The sequence below is a fragment of the Pongo pygmaeus genome, chromosome 11, assembly GCF_028885625.2.
Source record: "Pongo pygmaeus isolate AG05252 chromosome 11, NHGRI_mPonPyg2-v2.0_pri, whole genome shotgun sequence".
In the NCBI taxonomy this organism is placed as follows: domain Eukaryota; kingdom Metazoa; phylum Chordata; class Mammalia; order Primates; family Hominidae; genus Pongo; species Pongo pygmaeus.
The window spans coordinates 69,016,543-69,029,856 of record NC_072384.2 but is presented as its reverse complement, the minus strand read 5'-3'; positions in this window follow the sequence as shown (position 1 = coordinate 69,029,856).

Below are 13,314 nucleotides of genomic sequence, written 5' to 3'. Positions count from 1 at the left end.
CAGGAGACAAGCGTAAATACATGGTCTTTTATTATTTTGTCCAAAAACCTGTCCCTATGTTTTATATAATTTTTCTTGTCTTTTCTCTCCCATTACTTAAAATTTTTAAAATGAGATATATGATACCCATACTATAAAATTTACTCTTTTAAAGTGTCAAATTTAGTGGCTTTTAGTGTATTCACAGATTGTGCAATGGTCACCACTAATTCCAAAACATTTTCAGAATCCCAATGGCTGGGTCATACATTAACTCTATAACTAACTTATTGAGAAACTGCCAAACTGTTTTCCATAGTGGATGCAGCCTTTTACAGCTTCACCAGCACATATATGAGGGTTCCAATTTCTCTACCTCTTCATCAATATTTATTATTGTCTTTTTTTTCTTTTATTAGGGTCATCTTAGTAAGTGTAGTGGCATCTCACTGTGGTTTTCCTTTGCATTTCCTTGATGGCAATGATATTGAATATCTTTCCACATGCTTTTTAGCCATTTGTATATCTTCTTTGGGGAAATGTCTCTTCACATCCTTTGCCCATTTTTAAATTTGGTTATTTGTCTTTTTGTTGTTGAGTTGTAAGTCTCCTGTCATTTTTGCAGGCTTTACGTTTGTGCAAAAAAAGGTCGTCTTCTTGCAGATATTGCCTGTGGATCCTTTCCTTTCTCATGGTGAATTGACCATAACTATAGTTTTTGACTATAGTCAAACCATAACTAGTGTATTATTTGGGACTTAACACCAAGAATACCAGTTGATTCCCATTTTCAGCATCTTTCTACATTCCCATACCCTTGGAAGTCCCAGCACTAGCTAGGCAACACCTTCTCAGAGAAGTGAGTCCCAGATATGTTGGGCCCCCTCCTCTGAGTTTTTAAGTTTGAATGACCCCTCCCTCTTTCTTTTGTTTCTCCAGCTTTAGAGGTGGCAGCTGCTTCTGCAGTTACTGTCTCTATGATACCTCAGACTTCCCTTTTTGCTGTTTCAACCTTCAAGATTCGTTTGACTTTTTCCCTGTAGTAAATTATCTCTGTTGAAACAACTGATATGGTTTTTGGTTTCCCGACTAGATTTGACTGATATAATTGCTTAGATTTACTAACTTACTCTATAACTCTAGTTCAAGATTCTAATTTAGCTTCTGCTAAATTAAACTGGACTAAACCTCTGGCTTTAGTACAGAAGTTGATTTTTGACAAAGAAAGCCAGTTAAGATGGCCAAATAGGAACAGCTCCGGTCTACAGCTCCCAGCGTGAGCTACGCAGAAGATGGGTGATTTCTGCATTTCCATCTGAGGTAGCGGGTTCATCTCACTAGGGAGTGCCACACAGTGGGTGCAGGACGGTGGGGGCAGCGCACCGTGCGCCAGCCGAAGCAGGGCGAGGCATTGCCTCACTCGGGAAGCGCAAGGGGTCAGGGAGTTCCCTTTCCTGGTCAAGGAAAGGGGTGACAGACGGCACCTGGAAAATCGGGCCACTCCCACCTGAATACTGGGCTTTTCCTACGGGCTTAGGAAACGGCGCACCAGGAGATTATATCCCGCACCTGGCTAGGAGGGTCCTGTGCCCATGGAGTCTCGCTGATTGCTAGCACAGCAGTCTGAGATCAAACTGCAAGGCAGCAGCGAGGCTGGGGGAGGTGCGCCCGCCATTGCCCAGGCTCGCTTAGGTAAACAAAGCAGCCGGGAAGCTCGAACTGGGTGGAGCCCACCACAGCTCAAGGAGGCCTGCCTGCCTCTGTAGGCTCCACCTCTGGGGGCAGGGCACAGACAAAGAAAAATACAGCAGTAACCTCTGCAGACTTAAATGTCCCTGTCTGACAGCTTTGAGGAGAGCAGTGGTTCTCCCAACACGCAGCTGGAGATCTGAGAACAGGCAGATTGCCTCCTTAAGTGGGTCTCTGACCCCTGACCTCCGAGCAGGCTAACTGGGAGGCACCCCAGGTAGGGGCAGACTGACACCTCACACAGTGTACTCCTCTGTGACAAAACTTCCAGAGGAACGATCAGACAGCAGCATTCGCGGATCACGAAAATCCGCATTTCTGCAGACACCGCTGCTGATACCCAGGCAAACAGGGTCTGGAGTGGACCTCTAGCAAACTCCAACAGACCTGCAGCTGAGGGTCCTGTCTGTTAGAAGGAAAACTAGCAAACAGAAAGGGGACCCACACCAAAAACCCATCTGTACATCACCATCATCAAAGACCAAAAGTAGATAAAACCACAAAGATGGGGAAAAAACAGAGCAGAAAAACTGGAAACTCTAAAAAGCAGAGCGCCTCTCCTCCTCCAAAGGAACGCAGTTCCTCACCAGCAACGGAACAAAGCTGGACAGAGAATGACTTTGACAAGTTGAGAGAAGAAGGTTTCAGACGATCAAACTACTCCGAGCTACAGGAGGAAATTCAAACCAAAGGCAAAGAAGTTGAAAACTCTGAAAAAAATTTAGACAAATGTATAACCCGAATGACCAATACAGAGAAGTGCTTAAAGGAGCTGATGGAGCTGAAAGCCAAGGCTCGAGAACTACGTGAAGAATGCAGAAGCCTCAGGAACCGATGCGATCAACTGGAAGAAAGGGTATCAGTGATGGAAGATGAAATGAATGAAATGAAGCGAAAAGGGAAGTTTAGAGAAAAAAGAATAAAAAGAAACAAACAAAGCCTCCAAGAAATATGGGACTATGTGGAAAGACCAAATCTGCATCTGATTGGTGTACCTGAAAGTGACGGGGAGAATGGAATCAAGTTGGAAAACACTCTGCAGGATATTATCCAGGAGAACTTCCCCAATCTAGCAAGGCAGGCCAACATTCAGATTCAGGAAATACAGAGAACACCACAAAGATACTCCTCGAGAAGAGCAACTCCAAGACACACAATTGTCAGATTCACCAAAGTTGAAATGAAGGAAAAAATGTTAAGGGCAGCCAGAGAGAAAGGTCGGGTTAACCACAAAGGGAAGCCCATCAGACTAACAGCGGATCTCTCAGCAGAAACTCTACAAGCCAGAAGAGAGTGGGGGCCAATATTCAACATTCTTAAAGAAAAGAATTTTCAACCCAGAATTTCATATCCAGCCAAACTAAGCTTCATAAGTGAAGGAGAAATAAAATCCTTTACAGACAAGCGAATGCTGAGAGATTTCATCACCACCAGGCCTGCCCTAAAAGAGCTCCTGAAGGAAGCACTAAACATGGAAAGGCACAACCAGTACCAGCTGCTGCAAAATCATGCCAAAATGTAAACACCATCGAGACTAGGAAGAAACTGCATCAACTAACGAGCAAAATAACCAGCTAATGTCATAATGACAGAATCAAATTCACACATAACAATATCAACTTTAAATGTGAATGGACTAAATGCTCCATTTAAAAGACACAGACTGGCAAATTGGATAAAGAGTCAAGACCCATCAGTGTGCTGTATTCAGGAAACCCATCTCACGTGCAGAGACACACATAGGCTCAAAATAAAAGGATGGAGGAAGATCTACCAAGCAAATGGAAAACAAAAAAAGGCAGGGGTTGCAATCCTAGTCTCTGATAAAACAGACATTAAACCAACAAAGATCAAAAGAGACAAAGAAGGCCATTACATAATGGTAAAGGGATCAATTCGACAAGAAGAGCTAACTATCCTAAATATATATGCACCCAATACAGGAGCACCCAGATTCATAAAGCAAGTCCTGAGTGACCTACAAAGAGACTTAGACTCCCACACAATAAAAATGGGAGACTTTAACACCCCATTGTCAACATTAGACAGATCAATGAGACAGAAAGTTAACAAGGATACCCAGGAATTGAACTCAGCTCTGCACCAAGCGGACCTAATAGACATCTACAGAACTCTCCACCCCAAATCAACAGAATATACATTTTTTTCAGCACCACACCACACCTATTCCAAAATTGACCACATAGTTGGAAGTAAAGCTCTCCTCAGCAAATGTAAAAGTACAGAAATTATAACAAACTGTCTCTCAGACCACAGTGCAATCAAACTAGAACTCAGGATTAAGAAACTCACCCAAATCACCCAACTACATGGAAACTGAACAACCTGCTCCTGAATGACTACTGGGTACATAATGAAATGAAGGCAGAAATAAAGATGGTCTTTGAAACCAACAAGAACCAAGACACAACATACCAGAATCTCTGGGACATATTCAAAGCAGTGTGTAGAGGGAAATTTATAGCACTAAATGCCCACAAGAGAAAGCAGGAAAGATCCAAAATTGACACTCTAACATCACAATTAAAAGAACTAGAAAAGCAAGAGCAAACACATTCAAAAGCTAGCAGAAGGCAAGAAATAAGTAAAATCAGAGCAGAACTGAAGGAAATAGAGACACAAAAAACCCTTCAAAAAATCAATGAATCCAGGAGCTGGTTTTTTGAAAGGATCAACAAAATTGATAGACCACTAGCAAGACTAATAAAGAAAAAAAGAGAGAAGAATCAAATAGACACAATAAAAAATGATAAAGGGGATATCACCACTGATCCCACAGAAATACAAACTACCATCAGGGAATACTACAAACACCTCTATGCAAATAAACTAGAAAATCTAGAAGAAATGGATAAATTCCTCGACACATACACTCTCCCAAGACTAAACCAGGAAGAAGTTGAATCTCTGAATAGACCAATAACAGGCTCTGAAATTGTGGCAATAATCAATAGCTTACCAACCAAAAAGAGTCCAGGACCAGATGGATTCACAGCTGAATTCTACCAGAGGTACAAGGAGGAACTGGTACCATTCCTTCTGAAACTATTCCAATCAATAGAAAAAGAGGGAATCCTCCCTAACTCATTTTATGAGGCCAGCATCATCCTGATACCAAAGCCGGGTAGAGACACAACCAAAAAAGAGAATTTTAAACCAATATCCCTGATGAACATTGATGCAAAAATCCTCAATAAAATACTGGCAAACTGAATCCAGCAGCACATCAAAAAGCTTATCCACCATGATCAAGTGGGCTTCATCCCTGGGATGCAAGGCTGGTTCAATATATGCAAATCAATAAATGGAATCCAGCATATAAACAGAACGAAAGACAAAAACCACATGATTATCTCAATAGATGCAGAAAAGGCCTTTGACAAAATTCAACAACCCTTCATGCTAAAAACTCTCAAGAAATTAGGTATTGATGGGACGTATCTCAAAATAATAAAAGCTATCTATGACAAACCCACAGCCAATATCATACTGAATGGGCAAAAACTGGAAGCATTCCCTTTGAAAACTGGCACAAGACAGGGATGCCCTCTCTCACCACTCCTATTCAACATAGTGTTGGAAGTTCTGGCCAGGGCAATTAGGCAGGAGAAGGAAATCAAGGGTATTCAATTAGGAAAAGAGGAAGTCAAATTGTCCTTGTTTGCAGATGACATGATAGTATATCTAGAAAACCCCATTGTCTCAGCCCAAAATCTCATTAAGCTGATAAGCAACTTCAGCAAAGTCTCAGGATACAAAATCAATGTACAAAAATCACAAGCATTCTTATACACCAATAACAGGCAAACAGAGAGCCAAATCATGAGTGAACTCCCATTCACAATTGCTTCAAAGAGAATAAAATACTTAGGAATCCAACTTACAAGGGACGTGAAGGACCTCTTCAAGGAGAACTGCAAACCACTGCTCAACGAAATAAAAGAGGATACAAACAAATGGAAGAACATTCCATGCTCATGGGTAGGAAGAATCAATATCGTGAAAATGGCCATACTGCCCAAGGTAATTTATAGATTCAATGCCATCCCCATCAAGCTACCAATGACTTTCTTCACAGAATTAGAAAAAACTACTTTAAAGTTCATATGGAACCAAAAAAGAGCCCGCATCACCAAGTCAATCCTAAGCCAAAAGAACAAAGCTGGAGGCATCACGCTACCTGACTTCAAACTGTACTACAAGGCTACAGTAACCAAAACAGCATGGTACTGGTACCAAAACAGAGAGACAGATCAATGGAACAGAACAGAGCCCTCAGAAATAATGCCACATATCTACAACTATCTGATGTTTGACAAACCTGACAAAAACAAGAAATGGGGAAAGGATTCCCTATTTAATAAATGGTGCTGGGAAAACTGGCTAGCCATATGTAGAAAGCTGAAACTGGATCCCTTCCTTACACCTTATACAAAAATTAATTCAAGATGGATTAAAGACTTAAACGTTAGACCTAAAACCATAAAAACCCTAGAAGAAAACCTAGGCATTACCATTCAGGACATAGGCATGGGCAAGGACTTCATGTCTAAAACACCAAAAGCAATGGCAACAAAAGCCAAAATTGACAAATGGGATCTAATTAAACTAAAGAGCTTCTGCACAGCAAAAGAAACTACCATCAGAGTGAACAGGCAACCTACAAAATGGGAGAAAATGTTTGCAATCTACTCATCTGACAAAGGGCTAATATCCAGAATCTACAATGAACTCAAACCAATTTACAAGAAAAAAACAAACAACCCCATCAAAAAGTGGGCAAAGGATATGAACAGACACTTCTCAAAAGAAGACATTTATGCAGCCAAAAGACACATGAAAAAATGCTCACCATCACTGGCCATCAGAGAAATGCAAATCAAAACCACAATGAGATACCATCTCACTCCAGTTAGAATGGCAATCATTAAAAAGGAAACAACAGGTGCTGGAGAGGATGTGGAGAAATAGGAACACTTTTACACTGTTGGTGGGACTGTAAACTAGTTCAACCATTGTGGAAGTCAGTGTGGCGATTCCTCAGGGATGTAGAATTAGAAATACCATTTGACCCAGCCATCCCATTACTGGGTATATACCCAAAGGACTATAAATCATGCTGCTATAAAGACACATGCACACGTATGTTTATTGCCTCACTATTCACAATAGCAAAGACTTGGAACCAACCCAAATGTCCAACAATGATAGACTGGATTAAGAAAATGTGGCATATATACACCATGGAATACTATGCAGCCATAAAAAATGATGAGTTCGTGTCCTTTGTAGAGACATGGATGAAACTGGAAATCATCATTCTCAGTAAACTATCGCAAGGACAAAAAACCAAACACCACATGTTCTCACTCATAGATGGGAATTGAACAATGAGAACACATGGACACAGGAAGGGGAACATCACACTCTGGGGACTGTTGTGGGGTGGGGGGAAGGGGGAGGGATAGCATTAGGAGATATACCTAATGCTAAATGACGAGTTAATGGGTGCAGCACACCAGTATGGCACATGTATACATATGTAACTAACCTGCACTTTGTGCACATGTACCCTAAAACTTAAAGTATAATAATAATAAAAAAAAAGAAAAAAAAAAAAAGAAAGCCAGTTGATTGCTATACCCCTCTTGCTGACTAAAACAAAATACGTCTGTTTACATCTATTTTGGACAGGAAAGTACCTTAAAGTAAAGAATGTCATTATCTAACATGTTACTCAATATTACTTTCTTATTAGGCATCCGAAATGGGCTCTGCTTGGAATGAAATAAGCACAGAAAGAGTTGAACCCACTTTCAATATGAGGCTGTCACAGTTGTGAAGAAGAATTCCTCAAAGAACCTGAAAGTTTCCCCGACCAAGAAAATTCTGGCCTCGGGCTGTTGCAGATTAGGAATTATGAGCCTAAGACCCAACACAAAAGAATTCTGAACACTAGTCATTTGCTGGCATCAGTCTTGTTGACTGGTGATCCCGTTAAATCCAGCATGTGAAGGTATCTTTCATATGGTTGTATCCTTGAGAAGCCAATAAGAGCCTCGGTATGCCCCATGTTCTCTTGGACCCTGGGAGGATATTTAAGTTGTGATAAACAGGCTCACTCCACCCTGACGGGGTCCTCAGCACCTTCACCCTGATGCTTCTGTTCAGGCACAGCCCTCTCTCTGCTTGCAAAAATCCTTGCCTTCCCTTTTCCTGCAGCCACCTCCCTCCCTAACTCCTAGTGGCTATTCCGACTCACTGGCGTGTAGTGTGTAAAAGTTTAAGTTATATACCCATCACTAAATTGAAAAAGGTGGCCTAGTTTATTCAGAACTACAGGTTCGCTGCAGCAAATGTGCTGGAATAAACAGCTTTTCTGGAGGATAATGATGTTTCAGACATCCCCGGATAACCATGTTTACTGTCTGTACCTCACACATAAACCCAATAGGAAGGATTCCTCTGTGCATTAGGAAAGCACAGAACTTGGACTCTCTGGTAGGAGGGACCAGCTTCCCATTCACAGCCTAGAACCCCCAGTGCTAACCCAGTGGGTGCAGAAGGATGTCTAAGGATGAGGGGTCAGCAACCTTGGGTGGGGTCTCTTTTGGTTTCCACCTCCAGTTTCAGGGCTATCATCTGGCCCCAGGGCATGACTCCTTTTAGGTGCAGGAGGTACTCTACTGCCCTCCACCTCCGCTTTCTCTGGCCTTTTCCCTCCTCTCTGGGGGTTGCTCCAGGTTTATCCCCCTGCGCTCCCATGCCCCAGTGTGTCCTGGTAGATGGCCCCAGCTTTCCCAGCTTTCATGGGAAGCCCCTTCCCTGAGCCCGGCAGTCGGATGTGGGAGGTGTCCGGGGCCAGACACGAGACTGACCTGAAAATACCGCCAAGCCCTTCAGCAAACCCTGTTCTTCTGGAGGGAGGAACCCTGGGGGGTGGGCAGGTGGCAGAGTGAGAAAAGCTGGGGATGAGAACAGAATTGGGTCGCAGGGGCCCTGTGGCTGAGGGAGAGCCCTGGCTTGCATTTCCACAAAAGAAACTCTTCCTCGGTTGACTTTCCAGAAAAACTGTGAGTCTTCTGACATTTCAGCAGACACCAGTTCTTCCTGCTGTGACTTTTGGTGAGAGGGCTGGGGAAGGATTGGTTCTTTCAGGGATCCCCTGGCCAGTTCTGCGTTTGCTGGGTTTGTCGGGCCGCTGTTTACAAGGCGCGGTACTGACGCTTCCGCCTGGCTCTGGGCCACTCCACAAACTCAACTCACCAAGAAGCTTCCTCTGCGGTTCACTGCACACTCACGGGCCTCACACTGGCAACTTCAGGTTCGTCCTTTTTCACTGGATTTATATGTGTGGCCATCCTTGGAGTCCATTTGAAAAATCTGTAGAATTTGGTGTCATGTGGACGTGAGTTGGCTTTTAGCAGCCTCCGCTCCGCCTCCAGCTGGTTTCAGTATGAGGTTCCTGGTTGTGCAACTGAGAACTGTCTGGTGACCTCTTAATTTATTTCATCTGATCTAAGATTTGTTTTTTAGAAGTATCAGGTTTGAGTTGAAAAATTGTCAGACTATGCCTTAATGGTTTTCAGAAAGAATGTGGATATTTTCAAGAAGATTTTTGAAAAAAATACCTAATTGCAGCCAGGCGCGGTGGCTCACGCCTGTAATCCCAGCACTTTGGGAGGCCGAGGCGAGCGGATCACCTGAGGTCAGGAATTCGAGACCAGCCTGGCCAACATGGTGAAACCCTGTCTCTACTAAAATACAAAAATTAGCCGGGCGTGGTGGCGGGCGCCCGTAATCCCAGCTACTTCGGGAGGCTGAGGCAGGAGAATCGCTTGAACCTGGGAGGCGGAGGTTGCAGTGAGCCGAGATGGTGCCACTGCACTCCAGCCTGGGCGACCCAGTCCCACCCCCCCCTGCCCACACACACACAACATCCCTAATTGCTTAAAATGATAACTGATCTACTCATTTATTTAGCTGAACACCATTATTTCAGTTCTACTTTAAAAACTTGTCTATCTAAAATGAATTCATTTAGGCAGACAGTAAGACATTTTAAAGCAGTTTTTTTAAGGTGAAACAATTATGTGTGTATATATATATATAATTTTGTTTGTTTGTTTTTGAGAGGAGTCTCGCTCTGTCACCCAGGCTGGAGTGCAGTGGCGTGATCTCGGCTCACTGCAAGCTCCGCCTCCCGGGTTCACGCCATTCTCCTGCCTCAGCCTCCGCAGTAGCTGGGGCCACAGTCGCCTGCCACCACGCCCGGCTAATTTTTTGTATTTTTAGTAGAGACTAGGTTTCACCGTGTTAGCCAGGATGGTCTTGATCCCCTGACCTCGTGATCCGCCTGCTTCGGCCTCCCAAAGTGCTGGGATTACAAGCGTGAGCCACCGCGCCCGGCCAACAATTATATATTTTTTATAACTAATGTCAATATAAGGTTATAAATAGTCCAATAGTACATTTATATAGAAATTACAATGTTAATATTATTTAAGGGAAAATTACAATCTAAAAGTAAAATCCTACAGTACCTTATAAATCAAACTAGGTAAAAGCATTCCTCTTGCAAAATTAGTGGTATTGTTAAAATACTGATGACCTTTTAACTTCTATTTAAAAATTAATTATTTGAAATGTAGTTAACTGGAAAAGTCTTAATGAGTTGACTTTTTCTTACTCCGTAACAGATTCTTGATGCCAGGTTATGTTAATTTGGTAACAAGTGACCGTATTCTTTAGGACAGTGGTGTGGCTCAGATATAATTATATTCTGAAAGGCTTGTTCAATTTGGCAGAATTTTAGTTAAATGCCCATGATGTTTAGCAGTCCTCTCACTACGATTCCAGGCATATGAGATATTCTCTTTCGTGTTGTGCACATTTTGACTTGTAGTCTGATAAAATTATATTATCTTCAGCTATGACAGTGTGTTAATTGGATAATAGTGGCAACTGTCTCGTGTAAGTCTTATTTTTCTTAATAACATTTAAGGATAAAACTCTGGAATTTATTTGAGAAAATATACAATCCTAATAAAATGTATGGTCATGGAAATTAAATTACATTCATTGTTATGAATAAATGAATTAATAAATAAATGAATGAGTAAATATTGGCTTCCACTAGGAAGAAAAATTTAGATTGTACATTAAATCAAGGCAGTTAGCAGCATATAGCTACTTTAGTGAGATTCTCCTTAGCAGACGTTTGCTACATTTCTGTTTAGAAAAAGTTGTTAGCTATATATATTTTTATTTGTTATATTTAAAAAATATTTCTTCTAAACAGAGAAATATAATAAATGTACATTAAGGAGATCATCTCCAAAATAATCTGAATCAGAATTCAGTCATCTTATGTATTTATAATTACAAATTGATAAAAAGAAACGATATAAGTGGAAAGTCTGTTCGTGTAGCCTAGAAAAATATTTCTTCAAGAACTGTATTTTTAAATAATATGTTGTATTTAAAAATGTACTAGGCTGGGCACGGTGGCTCACACCTGTAATCCCAGCACTTTGGGAGGCCGAGGTGGGCAGATCACGAGGTCAGGAGATCGAGACCATCCTGACTAACACGGTGAAACCCCATCTCTACTAAAAATACAAAAAATTAGCTGGGCATGGTGGCGGGCGCCTGCAGTCCCAGCTACTCGGGAGGCTGAGGCAGGAGAATGGCGTGAACCCAGGAGGCGGAGCTTGCAGTGGGCCGAGATGGCGCCACTGCACTCCAGCCTGGGCGACAGAGCGAGACTCCGTCTCAAAAATAAATAAATAAATAAAATTTCAAAAATGTACTAATGCATGTGTTAAAAACTTCTGACAGTACAAAAAGGTAGAAGAATGTTGTAAAGAAAAGTCTTTCTTCTGTCCCAGATCTCAATTTCCCAGTCTTTCCCATCCAGAGGCAACTTCTGATACCAGTTTCTTATTTATATATGTTCCCAAATATATCCTATATGCACATATATATTGTTTAAAAACAACAAATGGGAATATAATATGAATATTGTTTTGCATTTTATTTTCTTCGCTGCTCTCTTGGATATCATCCTTTCTCAGTACATATATATCTAACTCATTGTTTTACTGATGTATAATATTTTACTGCATGACTTTGGACCATAATTTATTTCTCTATTGTATAATTTTAGGATTCTTTTCAGTTCAAAAAAATTATGAACACCTTTTTACAGGTGTATTTACATGTAAATGAAAGAATAATTGTAGAATAAAATGTTGAATGTGAAATTGTTGGGTGGAAGGGTATATGCATTTATTTATTTATTTATTTTGAGATATTCTCACTCTGTCATCTAGGCTGGAGTGCAGTGGCGGGATCTCAGCTCACTGCAACCTCCGCCTCCCAGAGGAGGCGGGTTCAAGCAGTTCTCCTGCCTCAGTCTTCTGAGTAGCTGGGATTACAGGCTTGGGCCACCATGCCTGACTAACTTTTGTATTTTTAGTAAAGACGGGATTTAACCATTGAGACCACTTTGGTTTAATCAAGCTGATCTCAAACTCCTGGCCTCAAGTGATCTGCCGGCCCTGGCCTCCCAAAGTGCTGGGTTTACAGGCGTGAGCCACCAGGCACCTGGCCACATTTAAATTTTGAAATATTATTGCTAAGTTTCTTGCAGAGACTGCCAGCCTCTTACACCCAACAGTGCTGCCTGTCACATCTCAGTTTTGCCAACACAGTGTATTATCAAATTTTTAGAACTTTTCAAAAATAGTATTTCATCGATGTTTTCGTTTTTATTTTTTTGTTTGAGTGAGGCTACACATCTTTTATTGTGTTTAATAATCATTTGTTTCCATTTTTTCTAATATTCACTCTTTATTGACCAGGTACAATATACCAGGCATTGTGCTAGGTACTATCAAACTGAATCAAATATACACAATCTGTGTATTTATGGAATTTATTGTTTAGTGAAGGGAAACAAAACAATCACAGAAATAATTATTTGATTCCTATTGTGTTTTAAGAGTGTGTAACATGGAGACTTTTCAGTCTAGGAGGAGATGGAGCAGTTTCTGGAGAAGAAAACTGAGATCTGAAGGAGAACTGAAATTAAAAAAAGCAGAAAATGAGTGGGAGGTGGGACGAGGGGTAAGCTTTCCTGGCAGCTGAAAGAACTTGTGTGAAGATGTTGAGATAAAAAGGGGCTCCAGGGCCTTCTTGACCGGAAAGAAAGATAGTAACTAAGGAATGGACTGCCTTAGATGAGCTATACTTGAAAGCAACTTCCCAAAATAAGTATACTTCTTGTGGTCTGTTGCTCACATGAGAAGCATTGGCTTTAAAAGAAATCCTTTTGCCAGGTGCAGTGGCGGCATGCCTGTAATCAGTCCCAGCTCCTGGGGAAGGTGAGGTGGGAGGATCGCTTGAGCTCAGGAGTTTGAGGCTAGCCTGGGCAACATAGCAAAACCCCACTTCTAAAAAAAAGGAAATAAATTCTTTTATTTTTGTCTGTGACATATTTAAATACAGAAGAAGTTACTAACTTTAAGTCATTGTTGTATGCTTAATCTTCCAAAGTAAAAA